At 41.7% G+C, this 26,046-nt stretch overlaps 1 pseudogene; it reads right to left on the bottom strand.

The window, feature by feature from the left end:
- Positions 1 to 11,122: 11,122 nt before the first annotated feature.
- LOC102814335 overlaps positions 11,123 to 26,046 on the bottom strand; it is a 33,619-nt pseudogene continuing 18,695 nt past the window's right edge.

Genomic DNA, 26,046 nt, shown 5'->3' with positions numbered 1-26,046 from the left:
GTGGGCTCTGCTGGTTTGGGAAGACCATGCTTTTCCCTCTGCACAAGTCACTAAGAAGTCTTGCAGTGGAGTCACTGAGTGAGATGGAGGCATCAGGATCCAGGAGACCTCAGAGGACATTGGGTCCCAAGCTTCAATATCTGCAAATGGAGAGGGTCTAGTGAACTCCTCTAGAGAGCCACTGGGCATTCACCTAGTGACTATGGATGTTGCACTCTTCAGCTGCTTATAGTCGGGCAGGCAACCAGACAAGTCAGTTTTCCCTGGCAGATTCTACATTTCCAGCAAAATCTGCATGGAGTGCAGGGTGCTCATCCTTGCTGCAAGACAATAGGAAGACATTGAGAATTGGCATTTTTAAATGAACACAGGATTTGAAGATAGATGGACACGGATTGAAATTTCATCTCCAAACCTCAGAAGCTCAGTGGCCCCGGGTGAGAGCTGAGTGGCACTCTGCCTGGCCCTTGGTTTTCTTCTCCAAACAGGGATGGTCATTATCAGACCAGCCTCCATGGACTCCAGGGAGTAGTCATTAAGATCCAGCGAGCCAACACATGGGAGTACATTTTATAGAGTCGGTTACAATGAAGTATTCATTTAATTGCTGAATGAATGAGTTAGATATTCAGGAAAGTTATTGCCCGAGAGGAAAACCAGCCTAACTCCTGCCTGTCAGTGGAGCCCAGTTCCAAGCCACCTCCTCCAGGCCTCCTCTGGGATCGAGTTCTTCCTTCTCCACTCCCCTCCCTGCACGCTTATGGTTCAGACCACCTACATTTATGATGGATCAAAAAGCCTTCCAGGCCAGCCCCATCTGACCCCACTGATGACATCCCACAGAAGTGACCTGGTGCCGCACACAGATGAGATGCTAAATATCTGTTTATTTGCTGGCTGATTGAATCAATTCTGGGGTACCTGATTCTCTTTCTGCTTGTTTCCCTCCATAGAACTTCTTCCTATCAATTATGTTTCCTTCACGTGGAATCCATCCTTTATCCAGACCTTATAAGGAGCTCTGGTAGCATAGTGGTTACGAATCGGGCTGCGAACCTTAAGGTCAGCGGTTCGAAACTACCAGCCGCTCCGCGGGAGAAAGATGAGGCTTTCTACTCCCGTAAAGATTTACACCCTCGGAAACCCTGTGCAGGGTCGCTATGGGTCGGACCCGACTCGATGGCACTTAACAACAACAACAACAACAATCCAGACCTTAAAAGCAGGAAACTCAACGCTTCCCCCAAGCCCTTGGTCATGGCTTCCTTTCAAGTGTTCTTACTCAGATGGCTGAGATTGTGGATTTTAAAGCAAGGACCACAGAATGTGAGCTCCAGAAGGCTTTCCATGGCTTCTGCCAGCCCTACCACTTGGCCTCGTCCTTCCCTGAAAAGCTTTGGCTGGAAACAGATACCAATAAGCCAAAGTCCCTATTGCCTGGCCCTCCATAGCATCCAAACCAGAGAACCAGAAACTTCCCTGGGACTGAGTGACCTCATCTGGGAAGTGGGCCAGGGCCCAGCAAAGTGCTGCCTCTGTAACTGCCGAAGCTGTGTGAAGTATGGGCCAAATCCCAAAGAATGAGGGTCCAGCTCTAGGGCTGGAAATCTCGGGAGGTACAGAGCTGCACTGTACCTCCTGAAAAAAGGTCACTAAGTTCAACCTCATTGTCCAGAGCAAGACCTGGAGCCCCAGAGATACTCAGCAGCTAGGATAAGATCACATAACAATCTAAAGGCAAAGATGTGTTAGGCCACCATCCTGTTTCCCAGCCCTGGGCTGTTTCTATCACTCCGATGCTCCAACTGTCTGAAAAAGAAGATTCCAAATTCTGACTTTATCTTTTTCTTTTGGGACCCTGTTGTTTGACTTTCCAAGTTAAAAAAAAGAAGGAAGGAAGGAAGCAGCTTAATCTATTCTTGTTACCAATCTCAGATTAAGCGGGGAGTGGAAAGAAACGTACCCATAAAGTAAGTCCTATTATGAAGCTCTGGTGGTATAGTGATCGAGTGCTCAGATGCTAATCGAAAGGTTTGAACCTACCAGCCACTCCAAAGAAGAAAGATGTGGCAGTCTATTCCCATAAAAATGACAGCCTTGGAAACCCTATGGGGCCATTCTACTGTACCCTATAGGGTTGCTATGAGTTGGAGTCAACTCAATGGCAGTGGGTTAGTGTTGCTTCCATTTTACAGATGAAAAAACTGAAGCTCAGAGAAATTAAGTATTTTGCCCAAGGTCTCACAGGTAGTAAAAGGCAGAACTGGGATTCCAATTCAAGTGACCATCTTTATTGCATTGTACTGCCCAACACTACATACCTAGTGAATTACCCCTCAATCTCAGATGCACCTGTTATTCTTTGGAGTCCTTGAGGCCATCATGGAGCTAAGAGAGCACACACTTGTCTCACACCTGAGCTTGAGCATCATAAACAATGGCCAGAGGTGAAGGAGGGAGCAGATAGGCAAACAGAAATCCCCAAAGAGAGGTGGCACCTCCTCAGTTTGGACAGCTCACTGTAGTGATCCTGCCACACTCTCCCAAAGATCACCTAAGCAGATTCTAGCAGCAATTGAAAGAGCAGGAACTGTTTTCCTGGTCCCATTGTTCTCTCCGAGCATCTTAAAACTGGGGATTCAACTTAGTTCTTTGAGATTTCTTTCTCAGCAGCTACCAGCCTGCGATACGCACTATGCTGAGCCTGTACACAGAAGCATCACACCACCATCTCTCGACTGGAAAGGAAGGGATGGTGCAGCTCTTGCTTCATGGCCTTAGATGAAGGGGGAAGACACAATTAAATCTAGAAGAGTGAGTAAACCAGTTCTCCACATCAGTTCAACTGGTCTTCCCACCATCATAGAGACTACAGAGGAAATGGAGTTTGGGGATTGACTCCTTCCTCATTCCAGCCTCCAGTTCCCCTCCCATTGCACTCCTATTCTAGTTCCCTGGGTTTTAAACCCTCAACTACCTCAAGGGTCACTCCTTGTGAGTGGCAGAGCCACACTTTCCCCAGGCTCTTTCATGTCTCTGTAGACTGGTCATGGCGGTGGATAGAGTGAGCGAAGAGGAGGCCTTACATGGGCTCCCTAGGGCAGTGTTTCTGCAGGGTAAGTTCTCCTGTCCAGACTATCAGCACAGTGTTCATACTCTGTGAGCATCTGCTTCAATTGGCACCTCAAGCACATGGTGCCTGACCAGGATGGGAGGTGATAGGGAGGAGAAAGAACAATACAATACCCAGCCACATTTGCATCATTCTTTCACTTAATCTTTATCATTATAGTTGTTGCTAAGTGCCATCAACTCCGTTGACTCAGACACTGTATAGGTTTTCAAAAGTCCTGGTGTGGCACTGTAGAATAAGCACTGGACTGTAAGGTAGGTATGAGCCGCAAGATCGGCAGTTCAAAGTTACCAGCTACTCTTGGGAATCCCTATACAGGGTTGCTACGAGTCAGAACCCACTACATGGTACTTAACAACAACAACAACAAATCTTTGCAGAAGTATGTTGTTATTAAGTGCCATCGAGTTGGTTCCGACTCATAGCGACCCTGTATAGGGATTCCAAGGAGCAATTGGCAACTTTGAACCGCCGACCTTGCAGTCCAGTGCTTATCCTGCAGAACCACACCAGAACTCCATAGTGCCACTGTTTTACAGAAAAGGAAATTGAGGCCTGAAAATAACTTGTTCAAGGTCCTATAACTCTATAGGTGGCATAACTAAGGCACAAAAGCAAATCAGATTCCACCCCTGCCTCCTAACCACTAAGTGATTCTGCTCTAACACTCTGGACTCACATCAGGCACGCTAGCCCTTCCCCCACCTCCACACGGAGGTTTTCATTCAGCCCTACAGAGAGCCTTGAACATCTTAGTAAGGGGACAGGTGCTCTCTCTGAAGCAATCCGCCCCGTCCATCCTTGGCTTGGCAGGGCTGGCTCCCATTCTCTGGAGTATGTGAGTAGCCTTTTGAGAGAGCCTTTGCTCCCAAGAGATCCCTTTCGCCTTCTCACAGCAGCCCTGAGCCATCCCATGTTATCAACCACATCCTTCCAGCTCCAGGCGGGGGTTATTTCTGCCAGCTCACAGGCCTGGGGGCTCCCATGACCCTGCCAGGGGACATCTGGAGCATAACAGACCTTTCAGGGAGGCCCAATGTGCGCACCCTCTTCAGAATCTTTGCCGCTTGGTAGGACCGGTTGACCCAGTTTCCCTAGCCTGGAAGCTCCGCCAACGGACTGTGCAGTTTGGCATCGGTGTGTCTCTCCTGCCCCCTGCCGGTAGCTGGGCAGAAAGCTGGCCAGCGTAGACAATCCCATGTGGAGTCCACTGTGGAGAATTGACTCTGAGGCCTGTAAATGTTTGCTGAATTAACTGAATGAATGAGTGAATTGTGTACAGTACTAGGCCATGGGACTTTAAAGGCCCTAAGAGACAGGGTATTGCATTAGGCAAATCTGCTGCACAAGACCTTTTTAAAGTGTTGAAGAGCAAAGATGTCAGCTTGAGGACTAAGGTGCGCCTGACCCAAGCCATGGTATTTTCAATAACCTCATAAGTATGGTAAAGCTGGATATTGAATAAGGAAGACCATATAAGAATTGACACTTTTGAGTTATGGTGTTGGAGGAGAATATTGAAGGTGCCATGGGCTGCCAAAAGAACCAATACATCCGTGTTGGAAGAAGTGCAGCCAGAGTGCTCCTTGGAGGCCAAGACGGCCAAACTTCGTCTCTCATACTTCATACATATTGTCAGGAGGGACCAGTTGCTGGAGAAGGATATCATGTTTGGTAAAGTGGAGGGTCAAAGAAAAAGAGGAAGACCCCCAACGATATGGATTGGCCAAGTGGCAGCATCAATGGACTCAAACGTGGCAACAGTAGTGAGGTTGACCCAGGATTGGGCAGTGTTTTGTTCTGCTGTGCATAAGATCGCTATGGGTAGGTACCGACTCGATGGCACCTAACAACAACATCAACAAGAGACAGGGACTGCCCTTGGCAAAACAGTGAATTTGACTGAACTGAGCATGTGCTCCTCCTCCTCCCCCTCTGTCTTTTTCTCCCTGCCTGAGTGCCCCTCTGCCCCATCCCATCTAATGAATTCCATTCTTTGAATGAACTAGAACCTCCCCACTGCCACTTTGACTAGTTTTATTCCCACCTACCTGGTGTCAGGAGTCCTGGTATGGCACTGAGGGATAAAGCACTGGTCCCCAAGGTCAGCTTGAACCACAACGTCCGATGTTCAAACTCAGCAGCCATTCCTTGGAAACCCTATACAAGGTCGCTGTGAGTTGGAACCGACTGGACAGCACTTAACAATAGTAACAACCTAGTGGGGAGAGTCCTGGTATGCCACTACAGGATAATGCGCTGGACTGCAAGGTCAGCTTGAACCTCAAGGTTGGCAGTTCAGAACCAACTTGACTGTACTTAACAACAACAATGGGTTGGAGCCGACTTGATAGCACTCAGCAATAACAACAACCTAATTAAGGAGTCCTGGTATGTTGCCGTAAGATAAGCACTGGACTGCTAACCACAGGTGGATGGTTCAAAAACTACCAGCTATTCCTCGGGGACCTTAGATCACTGTGAGTTAGAACCTGCTCATGGCACTTAACGACAACAACCTAGTCAAAGTTTCTTCTACTACATCCAATGAGTAGTCACCAAATTTCTCTTTGCATACTTCCAGTGACAGGGCACTCACTACTTATCAAAGTAGCCTTTTCCATTTTTTGAGAGCTATAATCAAAACAATGATCTTCATTCTTTCATGGCACCAAATCTTCACCTTGCCACTTCTACTCAGAGACTCCATTTCTTGCCTCATGGATAAGTAATTCTAAAGTCTGACCTGTCCTTCCTGAGACAGCCTTTCAGCATCTTGAATCACTATGCGTATGCAGGAAGGGAACATTTAAAAAGGTCTCTCACAGTGAGAGTATCTTCATATTCATGATGAGGATGAGAAAACTAAAACCTCACAAAGTAAGACTACTGTACCTAGAATCATACAATAAGTTGGCACTCAAACCTAATCTTCTGATTCCAAGTCTAACTTTCCTTCTTTTCTACAAATATATTGCTGTTGCTGCCTGCTGAGAACTTTAAAAGAAAAAGCAAAAAGGCAAAAAAAAAAAAAGTATTGGGCAACTACTATGTACTAGAAATTGTTCTACATACTTAATATGCATTCACTTACTAATCAAAAGAAGCCTATAAGGTATGTACTACTATTATTATTATATTACTATTATTATAAGACTTCTGGTGTGGTGCTGTGGATCAGCACTGGACTGCAAACCACAAGGTAATTCAAACCCACCAGCTGCTCCTCAGAAACCCTATACAGGGTTCACTATGAGTTGGAACCAACTCGACAACACTTAACAACAACAACAATGGTTATTATTATTCCCATTTTTACTTTTCAGAGTTAAAACATTCGTACCACTACGCTACCAGAGCTCCTTTTAGTGGTTACGAATCGGGCTGCAAACCGCAAGGTCAGCAGTTCAAAACTACCAGCTGGTTCCTTGGGAGAAAGATGAAACTTTCTGCTCCCGTAAATATTTATAGCCTCGGAAATCCTGTACAGGGTCGCTATGAGTCAGAACCGACTCCACAGAACATAACCACCACCACCTTCCTTCTGATGCAGTGTGGTGTGGTGATCAAGAGCCCAAAGGCTGGTTCAAATTCTGCCTCTGCCACTTTTCAGCTGAGCAAGTTACTCAACTTCTCTTTGCCTTATTTTCATCATCTGTAAAATGAAGGGTAACACTAGAGTCAATCTTACTGGGTGCTTGTGGGTTAAATGAGTTGACTTTTTTTTGAGTTTTAAAACCCAATGCTGTTGAGTCGAACTCTCAACAGAGTAGAACTGCTAACTGCAAGGTTAGCAGTCCAACGCTTTATTCTGTAATGCCATACCAGGACCCCAAATATACTTCAGCATATAGAAAATAGCTTCTCTTACTTATGAAAATCAGAGAGTATACAACAGGAAATGTTCTGTCTTGAGTAGTCCATCAAGAGCTATCTGGGCAGAGATGATAACTCTTACTTACACATTCCACTTTGTGCCACTGGTGAGGGACTCTTCTTGTGACCAGTAGGTCCACTTAGGTAGGCTGTGAGCTTGTACTGTGTGTGCCCCACCTGTACCATAGCTGAGGAGACTCAGAAAACTTCCCCTCCCTGCTATTTCATACCCCAGCATACGTGACTAATTATCCCTTTTTAAACCTGCAAACAAATATCCTATTGCAACAAGCCCCCACAACTTCTTGGGACAGGGGTTGGTGAGCTTAGAATTGTATCTTTTCACCTTACTGACAAATATGAGACCTCAGTTGTATATGGGAGTAGGGGTGATTTGTTCTGAGACCTAAAGATGCCAGCAGAGAGAAGAATGAAGAAAACCATGGCCACCTAGCTTGTTTGAAGGATTTGCTCCTCACAGATACCCATATACCAGACACAGTTCTAAACAGTTGGGTTAACTCATTTGATGTTTACACCATTGCTTCTATGTTGGTGTTAATGCCACTCTGCCGAGGAAGAAACAGAGACACAGAGAGGTTAAGCCACTGATCCTGGTGGAGGTGAAAACATAGACCCACTGGCTCCAGAATCGATGTTCGTAACCTCGATGGAAAGCCAGGCATTCTCTCACTTCAAAAATGATTGAGACTGTGTATTAAAATATCGTTATTCTATCTGTAAATTTAACTGGATTTTTAGAGGTTTCAGAGAAGCAATTTCCTCTTATAGCCGGAGGCAGCATTTTCCCAGAACCAAATGATATCATCAATAGCATTATTCATTCCTTTAGCAAGTATCTGGGTGCCTGCTCCATACCTGGTAGGCATCATGGATGCTGCACAGAATGACACACATGCTGTCACTGCTTACAACCTACTGAGGCATTAATGCTGGTCAAATAGTCACAGTCGGATAACCCCACATCAGGATGAGCACTGTAAAGGAAAAGCCCATAATGCCCTGAGAGTGCATGATGGGGGGAGTGGGTAGGAAATTGACCTAGACTGGAGGAGGGGAAGCATACTTCAAGACAAGTTTTACCTCTAGGTGTGTAAACAAATGTTTTTCATATGAAGAACATCTCTTTCTAATTTTATTTCTGAGTGAGCATAAATAATGGACATAGACTCAAATTTCACTCAGAGGTTCAATACTTTCTTCCTAATTCTTAAAAGAGAATTAGAGGTCTGGACACTGGAAAACCTCACCAAGAAAGCTTCTGTATTGATTTCTTAGGGGTGCTATAACAAAGTGGGGGGCTTAAACTGACTAATTTATTTTCTCAACAATGGGTTTATAACACAAACAAAATAGAAAGTAGAAAGAATGCAACAATTAGGACAGAAAAGAAAGGAGAATAGGACAATCAATACATCTTGCAAAGAACTACACACACAGAGAGGAATTCTAACCCAGAGGGCTCATGGAGGATAGCTCCAGGGAGAGGAGGCACAAAGATGGATGAAAGATGGATGAATGCAAAGGGTTTGGTGATGAAACTCCAAGTTCCCAACTCCGTGGGCCCACTGCTGGGATACACTTTTGGATTCCATCTGGGGAGTAAAACTCAGGCTCTGAAAATTTTTAATTAAAGTCTGGCTAGGTCAAAAGCTTGTTTTGGATTATTCCTATAGGCCTACATTTCTACTCTATAAAATGAGTTAATTATAGTACCTACCTTCAGAACTAATGTGAAGAGTAAATGAGATAATATATGAAGCATTTTTAGAATCATATGGAGCTCTGGTAGCATAGTGGTTACGAATCGGGCTGGGAACCTCAAGGTCAGCAGTTTGAAACTACCAGCTATTCCACAGGAGAAAGATGAGGCTTTCTGCTCCTGTAAAGATTTATAGCCTTGGAAACCCTGTACAGGGTCGCTATGAGTCGGAACCGACTCCACGGCATATAACACCAACAACAACAATGGACGCGTGGCAAGAGTTCAATCAATGTTAATTCGTATATAAGACTAAGACTTTATCTATGGAAAGTTAGGCTATGGGGATGAATTTGTATTTGACTAAAGATATAATATGGAAAGGTAATGGTTGAACAAAGTAATGAACATAGTTAATGATACTTAAATGTGCATGTGAAGAATGCTAAAATAACAAGTGTGGTTTGTTTGGTTGGTTTTTTAACTTTTTATTATGAATTAAGTGAAGGTTTACAGAACCGATCATCAGTTTTACACTCAATAAATCATAAACTTTGCTGAATTACAATGATTGCAATCTTTTCCATATTTGTTGTTGTTGTTAAGTGCCGTCGAGTCGGTTCCGACCCATAGCGACCCTGTACAGGGTTTCTGAGGGTGTAAATCTTTACGGGAGTAGAAAGCCTCATCTTTCTCCCGCGGAGCAGCTGGTAGTTTCGAACCGCTGACCTTAAGGTTCGCAGCCCGATTCGTAACCACTACGCTACCAGAGCTCCTTTAACGTTGTATTCTTCCCTGTGTCTCCCGCTACTTTCATCTTTGCTCTGATAACCTTCTTCTTGTATATGCCTGTCCTGTCACCATGTTAACGTGTCTATCCTCTAGCCCATGAATTTTCCCTCCTCTTTCCCCCAATACTCAACGTAGATTGTTTATCAATAAAATCTTTTCTTAAATTTTTTTACAACAATTGGTCTCACACAATATTTATCCTTTTGTCACTCACTAATTTCACTCAGCATAATGCCCTCCAGGTTCATCCATGTCATGAGGAGTCGTACAGATTCATCATTATTCTTCAGTGCTGCATAATATTCCATTGTGTGTATGCACCAAAGTTTGTTTAACCATTCTTCTGCTGATGGGCATTTAGGCTGTCTCCATCTTTTTGATGTGTCTGTTGTAGACAGCATATTAGAGAGTCCTGTTTTCTTATCCATTCTGCTCTCTCTGTCTCTTTACTTGTGCATTTTATCCATTTACATTCAGTGTAATTATCAGTAAGTATGAATCGATTGCTGTCATTTTGCTGTGTGTTTTTTGTGGTACTGCTGGTTTCTTTGTTAATTTTGTTAGTAGAAAACTAACACTCAGTTCATTTTAATTTCTTTGTTTCGGCATCACTGTTGTACTAATGTTTACTAAGTCTTTCTGATTTTTCTCTTTTTTATTTTGATGTGCAGATGTATTCATTTACTTGGAGGCTATCCTGTAATTTGTTTCCATTTTTCCCTATTTAAAACAGCCTTTTGTATCTTGAAATCTCCTTTACTTCCTTGCCTTTTGGAAGTTCTGCCTCTCCACTATTCCCTCTTTTTGCTTTGTAGTTGGTGTCATTACAAATTGATATCTCTGGTTCTCTAGTTTCAGTTTTGTAGGTTTTTTTTTTTTACTTTTAATACTTCTCTATCCGGATTGAGTTCTGGATAATGTTGTCATGGATGGTAATCTCTGGTTGTTGTCTGCTGTTGGTTCTCAGTCCAAAGAACACCCTTTAGCGTTTTTTTGTAAAGTTGGTATGTTGTCGTTGTAGTTGTTAAATGCCATCAAGTCGATTCTGACTCATAGTGACCCTCCGTAGGCTTTCCAAAGAGCAGCTGGTGGGTCTGAACCACTGATTTGTGGTTTGAAGTCCAGTGCTGATCCTACAGAGCCATGAATTCCTTTAATCTCTGTTTATAAGGAAATGTCCTAATTTCGCCATCATACTTGAAGGATATCTTGGCTGAATATATAATTCTTGGTTGGCAACTTTTTCTTTCAGAGTTTTATATATGTCATCCCACTGCCTTTTTGTCTGAAATCAGAGCTGTCTTATTGGTTATCCTTTTTTTTTTTTTCCCTTCAGGAACTGGTATTTATTATCAAAATCATATTCAGTGTCAACAAGATGCCACAACTACAAAAAAAAAAAAAAATTGCGCACATTGCAATCTCAAATACAAACAGTCAAATGGAACCCCAGTCATTAAAAAAAGTAATTCCAATCACTCTAGAAAGCAACTGAAGTTTTTAAACATCTTTATACATCCAGCCAACAAAGTAAAATTGTTAAAAAGAAAAAATACAAATTAAGAGGCCTGGTCTTGATGTTTAAAAAAGGCAACCACTTAAGCATTTCTATCGATTCGAACATCAATCTCTCGGCCACTGAGCTTCATCCCATTCATCATCCCACAGCCCAGCTCAGCCACCTCGGGTGACTCAAACTTGACCACACGGCACCCCTTGGACTTTCCGTTCTCCATCTTGATGCCTGCGTACAGCACATGGCTACATTAGTTGACTTTGTCTTTTAGCATTTTCCATGTAAAATCAAATGGGAGGTTTCTCACAAAGATCTGGCAGGCCTTTGGGGCCACTTCAGGGGTATGGCCTCGGGCTCCACCAAAGGACCTAGCCAAGCTTCCTCCAAAATTGCCACAGTCCATCTCTATGGCATGATCAAAGCTGGCACAGCCGCTGCCACCACCACCCATGGCCAGGCCCATGCGCTGGATGCTGGCGCCCAGCGCAGGGTCCATGGTGGAGCCCATGCACTCCAGGCTGTTGGCACCCATGCACTCCAGGCCAGCCCCTATGCCTACGGGCCACCATGAGCTACATGCTCAGACCCATGCGCTTATGCTGGAGGCCATATGGTCAAGGCCCAGCGGGCCCACGCTCTCGATGCCAGAGCCCATGCGCTCCGCAGAGGCCTTGCTCTCCATGCCGTCTCACACAATACCATCAATGCCAGGGCCCATCCTCTTGATCCCTGGGATGCTGCCTCCCCGTCCACCTCCTCCCTACTCCTCCCTACTTAGTCATGATCACTCCTCTCTTCAATGCATTACTTAGGATCTCATTTATTCTACCCGTGTTGATTCCAGATCTAAATCGGCCCATATTTTCCATGCCACCACCAAAGGGTCCCTCCATGCCTGCTGGTCCAGTGTTCCCCACTCTGATGCCTTTGCTCAGGTGATTGGCATCAATCGGCTGCCCTCCTAGTCCTAACCCCATGCCAATACCACCAAGGCAATGGGGTAGCTGCTTAGGACACGCAGGAGGGAAAAAGTCTCCCTTTGGTAAGGCCCTCTCATCCATTTTTACATGCATCCGTCTATCAAAGAGCAGCTGGCCATTAAACATAGATGCAGCTTGCACAGCTTTGATGGACTGTTCAAAAGTCACAGTGCCTATTTCACTACTTTTCCCATCTTTATTTTCAAAAATGTCTGCTCAGACCACCACACTCAACATACTAAATACTTTCTTCAGTTTCTCCCAGCCAATTTTATAATCCAGATTTGCTACAAATACTGTGCTTCCGAGTCTTCCAGCCTATAATGCATGGATAATCTCATTTGGGATGTTAGGGTTATTTAGGATACTGGGTGGGATATTAATCATTCCCGGGCTACCTGGTCCGATACCCATCCCACTGGTCCTATCCATTGCTCTCCTGGCATCTTCACCATCAGGATCTTCTTTGACTTTCAGTGGTCTTCCACTCAGACTGTGCTTGTTTAGAACTTCGGCAGCTTTTTTCATGCTCTCTTCCATGGTATTTGCGAATACCATGCATGCGAAAGCTAGACAGTGAATAAGGAAGACTATAGAAGAATTGATGCTTTTGAGTTATGGTGTTGGAGGAGAATATTGGAAGTGCCATGGGCTGCCAAAAGAACCAATGGATCCATTTTAGAAGTGTAGCCAGAGTGCTCCCTGGAGGTCAGGATGGCCAAACTTCATCTCTCATACTTTGGACATAGTGTCAGGAGGAACCAGTCACTGGAGAAGGACATCATGTTTGGTAAGGTGGAGGGCCAGAGAAAAAGAGGAAGACCCCCAATGAGATGGATTGGCCAAGTGGCAGCATTGGTGGACTCAAGCGTGGCAACAGTAGTGAGGTTGGCCCAGGATCAGGCAGTATTTCATTCTGCTGTGCATAAGGTTGCTATGGGTCAGTACCGACTCGATGGCACCTAACAACAACAACAACTTCCATCTTGAATTCAACAACAGCACATCCCCTTGACTTTCCTTCCACATCCATAAGAGCTCCATGTATGTTACCTCACCAACTTTTTCTTTGCCATTTCACGTCAGAAGGTATGTTTGTGATGAAGGCTCTGTATCTTTTAGTCGGGTTGGCATATGGCTCAAAGTGATTGCCTCTTTTCATGCCTTTCTCCTTCCTCTTCTCGTTCTGAGTAGGTGGTTTTCCTTCACTCTTGGGGCCCAGAGCCCCATTGCTGCTCGCCACACCGGAGCGCCACTCTCCTCCTCCATCACCACCACCTCCGCTGCCACTTTGACCCCCCACCCCCACCCCCTTATTGGTTATCTTTTGCAGGTAACTTTTCATTTTTCCTGAGCTGCTCTCAGGATTCTTTTCTTCTCTTTGGTTTTGGAGAGTTCGATTATGATATCTTTTTTAGAGGGTGATTTTTTTAGAGGGTTTATTCAACTTCTTGATGTTGAATGCTTATCTTCTCATCTTTCATACTGTTAGGGAGGTTTTCTTCCCAAAACGCTTTGACAATTTTCTCTGTGCCTTTTATTGTCTCCTCCTGGAATTCCAATCATCTACAAATTGCTCCTTTTCATGGTGTCTCACATAACCCTTAGACTATTGTTCTGCTAGCATACTAGTAATTGAGAGATTTATCTTCAAGCTCACTAATTCAGGCTTCCATTGCTTGGTATCTACTCCTTTGCCTTTTCAATGTATTGTCCATGTCTGAGATCTTAGTACTAATCTTCTGGATTTCTAATGGCAGGTTTTGCATTGTTTCAAAATTTGCATTTATTTTGTTTATTTATTCTTTCAGTGTTTTCCTGAATTCTAAGTTTTTGTGTTCTCCTTGCTTTCCTTGATCTATCAGTCCTCTGAATATACCTAAACATTATTCTTTTGAATTCTTTTTTCGGTTAGTTCCATTACCTTTTCATCCTCAAAAACATTTTCTGCCTCTGCATTTTAGTCATTTGCTTAAGTCATTCTCTCATGTTTCTTCCTGGAGCTAAAATTGTCTGTTGTCTCCAGGGCATTGGGGGATTGTTTGTATTTGTATTTAGTTGATGATTGCATGTTGGTGTGTTCTTAGTCTCTCACCAACTGTCACCTGTGAGAGTAGTTAGTGTGTACACTGTTCTAGTTCACTGTTCACTAAATAGCAAATGTTTTGTTATATACATATATATTTGCTGTTGTATTACTAGTTGCCATTGAGTTGATTCTGACTCATGGTAAACCCATGTATGCAAAGTAGACCTGAGCTCTATAGGATTTTCAAGGCTGTGACCTTTCAGAAGTGAATTGCCAGGTCTTTCTTCTGAGGCACCTATGGGTGGGTTTGAAGTGCCAACTTTTAGTTAGAAATCAAGCACTTGAAAGCTGGCTTACAAGTTTTCAAGAGGGAATATAGTTTAAAAGTGTGTGGGGAAAGATAATTATAATTATTTGTACTACCCAAGGACTCCATATATATGAAAGTACAGTAGACTCCTAGAAGAATAAAGAAATCTACCTTGGAAGATTACAGCCAGAGTGCTCCTTAGAAGTGAGGATGGAGAGACTTCGCCTCTCATACTCTGGACATTTTCAGGGACTAGTCATGCTTGGTAAAGTGGAGGATCAATGAAAAAGAGCAAGACCCCCAGTGAGATGGATTGACACAGTAGCAGTAACAATGGGCTTAAATATCATAACAATTGTGAGGATGCTGCAGGACTGGGCAGTGTTGCGTTCTTTTGTGTATAGGGTCACTTTTAGTTGGAGCCGACTCGATGACACCTAACAACAACAACACACACACACACACACATATATAGCTATTGTTAAGTATGGTAATCTTGTTGTTAAGTGCCATCGAGTCAATTCCAACTCATAGCAATCCTGTATAGGATTTCTGAGGAGCAGCTGGTGGATTTGAATAGCTGACCTTGTGATTAACAATCCAGTGCACCAGAACACACACTCTCTCTCTCTATCTATATATATGTAATACATACACATACATTCATACACAAGGGGGCATCAACATTTTTTTTTAATGGAATGAAAAGATAATGGAATTTTCCACACGTTATTTTGAAGCTCCTTCATGTATGTGTGTGCACAATATATATGTACATATGTATACACAGATGATGTTGTTAAGTGTGTCAAGTTGGTACCAACTCATAGTGATCCTGTATAGGGTTTCCAAGGAGTGGCTGGTGGGTTTGAACTTCCAATCTTGTGGTTCGCAGTCCAGTGCTTATCCTATAGTGCCACACCAGGACTCCGTGTATACATATATACCACAATTTAAAAACAAAGGATATAACATACAAATTCATTTCTTGCCATATAAATGCATTGCTTAAGTTGTCACCACATGTTTGTCCCCTTCATTTCTCCTGCACTGTGTACCTTTCTATTTACATTATTCAAGTCTGCAAACCTTCAGGGGAAAGCTCACATGATATAAAATTGCTTTATGTTTCTTATGTGAAAAGAGAATGAAAATCAACATGGAAATTGAATTCTGTTCAGCATTCCCAGTGGGAGAAACACAGATCCAAATATAAAAACCATGTAGATATTTCACTTACAGTGCCCCAAAGGACTTTATTTTTAATGTATTATTATGATTGTGGATGCTGTTAAACTTCAGACATTTTCAGTTGTTAGAAATTCCCCCAAGTGAAGTTCCCCCAGGAACCCCTAGGACCAGGGAAGTCCAACCACACACCAAAGCTGCTGCATGGTGGCTTCTGGCAGTGTACTTTGGAATTGTTTTTCCTTCTCTCCAAAGTAGAAAAGAATCTAAAAAGAGAAAGGCTGTCATGTGGAGGATTCCTGCCTATGTATGTCTTGGATATTTAAAAGCTATATGCAGGTTTTGATCCTCTGAAGATAGGAAAACAGCTCCTGCTTCCACAAGCCTCCAAGAAAACAAGCTATAATTCATTTCCCTCCCTGCACATGGCTGCAACGCCGCCTCTCCAGGCAATAATAATTGCTTGCCATACTTATAATTGGCATTTGAGCAGCACTTTATAGCCACTAATTAGTTAAATGTACATAGCACCCTGTAGACCAAGGAGGATTCCCAGCTTTGCTTTGTGAGTGGGGACAAAGGAGTGTCCCTCAAGCTACAGCTCACCTTGGAGCTGCATGGGCTTCCAGACTCTGTACCTACTCTGGACCCAGCAAGTACCCTGAGCTCTGAGCAATGCTTTCAGCTTTAGTCTGTCTTTCTCAACAATAATAATAATATTGAAGTGATGGTTCCCTAAATCTTTCTGCTATAGCATTCTACTATAGTAATGGAAATTAAAAAAACATTATACAGTGGGCAATCTCTACCTTAACCAGAGACTCTGTTTAACTAATCTATTGAGTTCCAACAATAAATATGTTCATGCTTAGCCTTGTGCTAAGCATCGTAGGAAAAACGCATGCTTCCATTCCTTCTCTCAAGTAACTTATAGCCTAGCTAGGGTTGAGGTGAGGCAAAAGAATGTACATGAAACAATCAGAGGATAAATCCCAATGAAGAAAGTGATATAGAATTAAAAGCAAATCCATGAGAGCCAAAATATTACCTTGACTATATCCCATCTGAATTTAGAGATCATCTGAAGAACAGATTTGATGCATTAGACACTAAAGTCCAAAGACCAGAGAGTTGTAGGATAACATCAAGAACATCATACAGGGGGAAAGGCAGCAATGAAGAATGGGCTAAGTTCAACCACGTTCCATAAACTCCCATTAACCTGGAGATGAGAGAGAGAGAAGAGGAACGGCTGGTTGGTACAAAATGTGGTGAGACCTGGGGACACCTGAGCTCATGGACAGGGACATAGCCATGAAGGGCTAGAACTGAGAGTGAAGCATCCAGCTGAACATGAAGGGAGGGGAGATGCACAAGAACACCCAAAGTTGCAGATAGTACCCATCTGACCTAGCTTCAATGGCTTGATAATCAGAACTCAACTAGAGGAAGATAAAATAATAATTTTTGTACAGGAAACGAGGGTAAATTGCCACAATTTGATGAACTTGACCTATTCTCATGGGTGTAGTAGCTCAAAATACCAACAGAGAGGGAAGGAGTCTTGACATCAAGTATCAATTCTATCCCCTCAGTACACAGAGTAGATAGGGCGGACAACTTAGACATTGGCTACCTAAAATGAGAGGGTGATAAAGGCACGAAGTGTCTGGCCTACAAATTTTCAAGAGGGAGTATAGTTTAAAAGTGTGTGGAGAAAGATAAGAGTCCACACTGAATAGTTTTCATCTTGTCTAGATGAGTCTGGTGAAAAGAAATGGGGATAAGATTCTTATGATTCAACAGAGAGTAATTGTTATCATGACTAATTGTGACTGTCACAATTGTAAAGGTAGAAGTTTTGTAACAAAAATGAGGGAGTCATTAATCTTACAATCCAGAAACAGAGGACCCTAGGACCATCAAGGGAGAAGAGCACAAGCGGAATACAGGACCATACCCAGAGAAGCAGCAACACCACAGGTAGAGGCAGAGATGAGAACATGGAGAGAAGGAGTAGCTGAAAACTCTAGATTCATGGAAAGAGAGGGACTGAGAGCTGGCAGCCAGGAGACAGACTTGTAGAATGTGCCCTTTGGTGGTTTATATTATTATATATGTCTGAGTATTAAAAAAAAAAAAATAGCTAAAATGAATAGAGAGAAATACTGCTAATTGATGGTACATAAAAGGGATTATAATCATTGTAATGAAACAAATTACATGATTTTTTAAAATGTAAAACTGATGATCTGCCCTGTAAACTTTCACTCAATTCACAATAAAAACTTAAAAATAACAACAACAACAAAAAAATCATACAAGAAGAAAGCAAAAAGTTATTAAGAAGACAAGAAAGAAGGACCAAATGGATGTCAGAAAAGACTCTGAAACTTACTCTCCAACGTAAAAATGCTAAAGTAAATGGAAGAAATGAGGAAGTAAAAGAAATAAACAGAAATTTTCAGAAGACAAAGTCAAAGATTACAACAAAATGTGCAAAGACCTGGAGCTAGGGAATCAAAAGGGAAGACACGCTCAGCATTTCTCAAGATGAGGGAACTGAAGAAGAAATTCAAGCCTCGACTTGCAATCTTGAAGGATTTTATGGACAAAATATTAAATGATGCAGAAAGCATCAAAAGAAGATGGAAGAAATATACAGAATCACTGTACCAAAAAGAAATGATTGATGTTCAACCATTTCAAGAGGTAGCATATGATCAAGAGCCAATGATACCGAAGGAAGAAGTCCAAGATGTATTGAAGGCATTGGTAAAGAAAAAGGCATCAGGAATTAATGGAATACAAATTGAAATCTTTCAACAGACTTATGCAGCACTGCAGGTTCTCATCTATGCCAAGACAGCTACCTGACCAACTTACTGGAAGAGATCCATATTTGTGCCATTCCAAAGAGAGGCAACCCAACTGAATGAGGAAATCATCAGACAATATCATTAATATCACATGCAAGTAAAATTTTGCTATAGAAAATTTTAAAACAGCTCAAATTTACATCAACAGAGAACTGCTAGAATTTCAAGCCAGATTCAGACAAGGACATGGAATGAAGGATATCATTGCTGACATAAGATGGATCTTGACTGAAAGCAGAGAATACTAGAAAGATGATTACCTTTGCTTTAATGGCTTCGCAAAGGCTTTCAATTGTGTGGATCATGACAAGCTATGGACAATATTGTAGAGAATGAGTATTTCTGGAACACTTAATTGTGCTCATGAGGAACCTCTATATAGACCACTGTTCGAAGAGAACAAGGGAACACCAAAAGGTTTAAAATTAGGAAAGGTGTGTGTCAGGTTGTATTCTTTCACCATACTTATTCAATCTATATGCTGATCAAGCAATCTGAGAAAATGGATTATATGAAGAAAAACGTGGCATCAGGATTGGAGGGAGACTCATTAACAGCCTGAGATATGCAGGATATACAACTCTGCTTGCTGAAAGGGAAGAGGATTTAAAATGCTTACTGATGAACATCAAAGACCACAACAATCTGTATGGTTTGCACCTCAACATAAAGAAGACAAATACCCTCACCACTGGACCAATAAACAGCATTCATATAAATGGAGAAAAGATTGAAGTTGTTAAGAGCTCATTTTGCTCAGATCAACCATCAACATTCATAGAAGCAGCAGTCAAGAAATGAAATGACATATTGCATTAGGCAAATCTGCTGCATAAGACCTCTTTAAAGTGTTCAAGAGCAAGGCTATCAGTTTGAGGATTAAGGTGTGCCTGACTCAAACCATGGTATTTTCAATAACCTCATATGCATATGAAAGATGGACAGTGGATAAGAAAGACTATAGCAGAATTGATGCATTATAGTTATGGTTGGAGGAGAATATTGAAAGTACCATGGACTGCCAAAAAATAAATGAATCTATGTTGGAAGAAGTATAGCCAGAATACTCCTTGAAAGCCAAGATGGTCATACTTTGTCTGTCATACCTAGGACATGTTACCAGTAGGGACCAGTCCCTGGAGAAGGATATCATATTTGGTAACGTGGAGGGTCAGAGAAAGATAGGAAGACCCTCAATGAATGGATTGGCACAGTGGTAGCAGCAATGGGCTCAAGTGTAGCAATGATTGTGAAATTGGTACAGGACTGGGCAATGTTTTGTTCTGTTGTATGTAGGGTCGCTATGAGTCGGTACTGACTCAATGGCACCTAATAACAACAACAAAGGAGAGGATGGAGGCAAGAAGACCAGTTGGGGAACCAAGAGGTGAGCAAGGCTAGACTAGGTGATGGCAGGGAGTAAACAGAATGTAAGAGCCAATTTACAGGAAGAAAAGATAGGATTGTATAGCAGATCATTTTCAGTCCCTGAAAATCAAGGATAAATAATTATTGGGATGAAGGGTTATTGTGATAAATTTTGTTTTAGCTTTGAGTGTGAGCTGACAGTAACCTTCCAAGTGATGCTATCTTGCAGACAGTTGTTTATATAAAACAGGAAAGGATATAAGAGGTCAGGATGGGAGTTGTTTCAGACTGTATTTTCAAAAAACAATCGCAACAATCGCTCTCATTCCACATACTCGTCTACATTGTGACTTTGTGCTCCCCCATCAAGAGGTGATGTCTAATTCCAACCCCCACCCCCATTGAATCTGGGTGGATGTGACTGCTTGGATCAATAAAGGGCTGTGGAAGTGATGCTGCGTGACTTCTGAGGCTAGGTCAGAAAAGACCATGTAGCTTCTGCTGGGTTATCTTGGAGCAAAGCCAGATATGCCTTGCAGGAAGTCTGACTTCCCTGGGACTACTCTGCTGGATAAGATGTGTGTAGCAGGTAACAACCAGCATCATCTTCTAGTCTCTTGAGTGAAACATCTTGGATATCCAGCCCAGGTGAGAAGACAAAAGCCCTCATCAACATCTGACTACAACACCATTGGAGACCTAAAGCAAGAATTGCCCAGCTGAACCCATTGTTCTAAGCTGATGAGCATGACAGTAATTTGTTATGTAGCAGTAATAACAGGAACAGAGATCATCAGCATAGAGGAATCAGGACCCTATAGTTGTGTCTTGCACAATGAGCTCCTATTTTCCAATCTTGTTCCACCCCAGGAACCTACTTAAATAGTTCCCACCTGATCAAATCACTTCCCTTCTTGAAAACCTCCTGTGGCTGCAAATGGCCTGCAAAATCCCCAACCCCATAACTTGTCATCGAGTTTATTTTGATTCATAGTGGCCCTATGATTTGAACTTCAGAGGATTTTCAAGGCTCTGATCTTTCAGAAGCAGATAGCTAGGACTTTTTTCTGTAGTGCCTCTGGGTAGTTTTGAACTGCTAACTTTGGGATTAGATAGTTTAGGGTTTAGCCATTTGCAACCCCAACCCACTGCCATTCAGTCTACTCCTACTCATAATGACCTTAGAGTAGAACTGCTCCATAGGGTTTCTGAGAATATAAATCTTTAAAGGACTCCTTGTTGGGACCCTAGGGACTCCCAAAATGACTTGCAAAGATACTCAAATTTAAGCATGTATTACAATGTAGAGTCCAAGAACTTACTTTATACAGCAATCTGTCCAGGTGGTTTTGATTCTGGCAAGGGTTGATAAACCTTAACTTTCATAGTCCTTCATAACACAGTATTCTACTCCTCTCTTTGTAAAATGTAAAAATTGCACCACCACCCTCAAAAGGAAAATTATTTTTACTGCAAATCTCTGTATTTTCTATATTTACCTATCATCTTTCCTATTTTGAGCTTTAATTTCTGTAATTTGTATTAAGAAAACAATAATTTTATTCTCATTTTTGGTCTTTAAATGTATAAAATTGAATCAGCAAACTAATACTTTATGTAATGTGGTTTAAAATATGCATGTGAATAAAATTTATAAATTAAATAATAGTAGGGAGAAAAATACCTTTTTTTCAGATCAACATCATCCCCATCAGCATCGCCTTGTGCGCCCCCAGAGAATTTGATACCCAACCCACCGAGTTGAAAACTATTTTTTAGCCAGTCAGGGCTCCCTGATGATCCACATTTGTGCTATTCTCTCGGTTCAGAAGATGTTTTGTTTTGTTTCGACAAATATGTATTGAAGATTCAGCATGTGCCAGACATTGTATTATGAAGCGTAGCCCTTCCTCCATAGAGAGGTAAGTAATTCTTTCACTGAGGGCCACATCTTGAGTTCATACTTCATCATAGCCTTGTCATTCCATAATGTTGTTAGGTGTCTCCTTATTTGGATTGTGGAGCTTCTTAGATCAGGGGCTGTATCTTGTTCATCATATTTGTATCCTGGTCACTGGCACAGTGCCCGATACCCAGAAGGAACTCAATTAATGTTGATGAATGAGTTAATAAACGAATGATGATAGCCCAGCGTCTGGCACATCACAGATGATCGATAAATATTGGTTGAGACGAAAATGAATTGCAAGTGCAGGTCACAGAAATAAGGGCAGAGAGCACAGAAATAAGGCTGAGGGAGCTATTGAATACTGTCAAAAAGCTATTGAACACTGTACCAAAACAATTTTTTTTTTTTTTTTTTTTTTTTAAGATACCAAAACATCAAGGAAGACTGGGAAGAAAAATAAAAGAAACCATTGGATTTGATTAAAAGAAAGTTAATGTTAAAACCCAGAATAAATAGCAATTGACAAAACGTTTATCACAAAACCAACAAGTGAAGACAGTATTTACTTGCCCTCAGACTGTTCCCACGGTACTTCTTTAAATCTGTTTATTGGGCAAGATCCTTTGAACCCTGACAGTTTATTAAGTCACAGTCTTCATTGTCTAGTTAAAATATCCACATATTGGCTAGCAGGGCTTAAACATCTCCCACTCCCATTTGGATTTTAGGGTTAAGCATACAATTATCCTTTCTATAAAATGCCAAGACCTCTAGCTATGGTGTTAGTATCCCAGATAGTTTCTCTCCATCCATTTATTGAACAGGTATTTATTGTGCCAACAACAACAACAACAACAACATGCTGAGTAAAGTCCATACATCAGCTAATGAATGGTTCAGCTTCTATTTGTAGAGTTTACTCATGTTTTAAAATTTTAAATCCTAGATTTGCCTGGATTCCCAGAGCAGCTTAGCTTCTGGAAAATTCCTCCTAGGAACCATTTAGAAACCTTCCTGCTATTTGCTACTTTCAGGAACAGCACTAGCATGGCAACCAGGTAGCTCTTGAGTAGAAATGTTGCCTGGAGTGTGTCCTGAGAATCCTGGATTACATTCCATGGTTAACTAAATTGAGAGCTTCTTTATGACAGGAGTTGTCAGAGTCTTTTATATGCAAAGATGTATGTTGTTGTTGTCAATTGCCATAGCGTTGGTTCCCACTCTCAATGACCCTATGCACAACAGAATGAAACACTTTCTGGTCCTGCGCCACCCTCACTATTGTTGTTATGCTTGAGCCCATTGTTGCTGCCATTGTGCCAATCCATCTTGTTGGGAGGTCTTCTTTTTCTCTGACTCTCAACTTTATCAAGCATAATGTCCTTCTCCAGGGACTGATCCCTCCTGATATGTTCTAAGTACGAGAAACAAACTCTCATCATCCTGGTTTCTAAGGAGCATTCTGGTTATACTTCTTCCAACACAGATTTGTTTGTTTTAGAAGTCCATGGTACTTTCAATATTCTTCTCCAACACTATAACTCAAATGCATCAATTCTTCTCCCATCTTCTTTATTCATTGTCCCACTGTCACATGCATATGAAGCTATTGAAAATGCCATGGCTTGGGTCAGACGCACCTTAGTCCTCAGACTGATATCTTTGCTCTTGAACACTTTCAAGAGGTCTTTTGCAGCAGATTTGCCTAATGCAATACATCATTTAATTTCTTGACTGCTACTTCTATGAGTGTTGATGGTGGATCCAAGCAAAATGAAATCTTTGACAATTTCAATCATTTCTCATTTATCATGATGTTATTTATTGGCCCAGTTGTAAGGATTTTTGTTTTCTTTACATTTAGGTGCAATCTAATCTGTACTGAAGGTTGTAGTCTTTGATCTTCATCAGTATTTTACGTCATTTTAGCTTCCAGCAAGCAAGATTGTGCCATGTACATATCACAGGTTGTTAATGAGTCTTCTTCCAATCCTGATGCCAATTTTTTCTTTACATAATCCAGTTGACGAAATGCAGATTGAATAAGTATGTTGAAAGAATATAACTCTGGTATAGAAAACCTTTCCTGATTTTAAACCATTTAGTGTCCCCTTGTTCTGCTTGAACAACACTCTCCTGGCCAACGTACAGGTTCCTCATGAGCACAATTAATTGTTCTGGAATACCCATTCTTCACAATGTTATCCATTTCTTGTCATGATCCACACAGTCAAAAGCCTTTTTATGGTCAATAAAGCAAAGTAAACATCTTCCTGGTATTCTCTGCCTCTAGTCAAGATACATCTGATGTAAGCCAATATATCCCTAGTTCCATGTCCTCTTCTGAATCTAGTCTGAGTTTCTGTGGCAGTTTTCTGTTGATGTACTGTTCGCAGCCATTTTCAAATGATCTCCAGCAAAATTTTACTCGCATGTAGAATTAATGCTATTGTCTTATTTTTTTTTCACATTCTGTTGAGTCACCTCTCTTTATAATGGGAACAACGTGGATCTCTTCCAGTCAGTTGGCCAGGTATCTACCTTCTGAATTTCTTAGCATAGATTAAGTGAGTGGCTCCAGTGCTTCATCAGTTTGTTGAAAGATTTTAATTTGTATTCCTTCAATTCCTGGAGCTTTGCTTTTTGCCAATGCCTTCAGTGTAGCTTGGACTTTTTCCTTTAGTACCATCAGTTCTTGATCATATGCTACCTCTTGAAATGGTTGAACACAGATCATTTCTATTTGGTACCATGACTGTGCATACCTTCTATCTTCTTTTGATTCTTTCTGAATCATTCAATATTGTTTCCATGGAATTCTTCAATATTGCAATCCGGCACTTAAATTTTTCTTCAGTTATTTCAGCTTGAGAAATGCTGAGCATGTTCTTGTCTTTTGTTTTTCTAAATCTAGGCCTTTGCACTGTAGGAAAAGCACTGGATTGCTGATAAGCACAAGGTCAGTGGTTCAAACCCACCAGTCACTCCTGGAAACCCTGTAGCGGTCACTATGAATCAGAACCAGCATTTATACTACACCCATACATCCACCACTCAACTGTCAGTTTGTCAGGTTGTGGCGACGTGTGTGTTGCTGTGATGCTGGAAGCTATGCCACTGACATTTTAAATACCAGCAGGGTCACCACCCATGGTGGAAGGTTTCATATGAGCTTCCAGATTAAAACAAACTAGGAAGGAAAGGCGGACTAATTCTGAATGTTTAGCCACTGAAAATCTGATGAATAGCATTATGGAACACTGTCAGATAGCACCAGAATATTGAATATTGAAACATGATGAATATCACCATGATATTGTCAGATATAGTACCCGAAGCTGAGGCCTTCAGGTTAGGAGGCACTCACAATATGACTGGGGAAGAACTGACTCCTCAAAGTAGAACTGACTGTGATGACGTGAATGGAGTAAAGACTTTGGGACCTTCATTTGTTGATTGGGCACAATTCAAAATGAAGAGAAACAGCTGCAAACACACATTAGTTACTGGAACATGGAATGATGTATGAAGTATAAAATTAGGGAAATTGGAAATTGTCAAAAATGAAATGGAACACATACAGAACGATATCCTAGGCATTAGTGAGCTAAAATGGAATGGTATTGGCTATTTTGAATTGGAAAATCATATGGTTTACTATGTCAGGAATGAAAAACTGAAGAGGAACGTCATCACATTAATCATCAAAAAGAACATTTCAAGATCTATTTTGAAGTACAATACTGTCTGTGATAGGATACTACCCATACATATGTCTACAAGGAAGACCAGTTAATATGATGACTATTAAAGTTTATGCACCAACCACTAAAGCCAGTGATGATGAAACTGAAGAATTCTACCAACTTCTTCAGTCTGAAAGTGATCAAACATGCAATTAAGAGTTAGTGATAATTACTGTTGATTGGGATGCAAAGGTAAGGTTGGAAGCAAAGAGGAAGGGCCAGTAGTTGGGTGATAGAAATGATGCTGGAGATCATATAATTGAATTTTTCAAGACTAATGGAGTCCTGGTGTGGCACTGTGGGTTAATGTGCCAGACTGCAAAGCCGTTTGAACTGCAAACCCTATACAGGGTCGCTATGGGCCAAACCAACTCGGCAGCACTTGACAGCAACAACAATGACTTATTCATTGCAAATACCATTTTAAAACAACATAAAATGCCATTGTACACATGTACCTCACCAGATGGCATACGTAAGAATCAAATTGACTATATCTGTAGGAAGTTGTTGTTGTTGTTATGTGCCGTGGAGTCGGAACCGACTCATAGCGACCCTGTACAGGGTTTCCGAGGGTGTAAATCTTTACGGGAGTAG

The sequence above is a fragment of the Chrysochloris asiatica genome, unplaced genomic scaffold, assembly GCF_000296735.1.
Source record: "Chrysochloris asiatica unplaced genomic scaffold, ChrAsi1.0 scaffold00085, whole genome shotgun sequence".
Taxonomy (NCBI): domain Eukaryota; kingdom Metazoa; phylum Chordata; class Mammalia; order Afrosoricida; family Chrysochloridae; genus Chrysochloris; species Chrysochloris asiatica.
The sequence above is the reverse complement of the archived record's forward strand: the minus strand, read 5'-3'. Positions and strand labels throughout refer to the sequence as shown.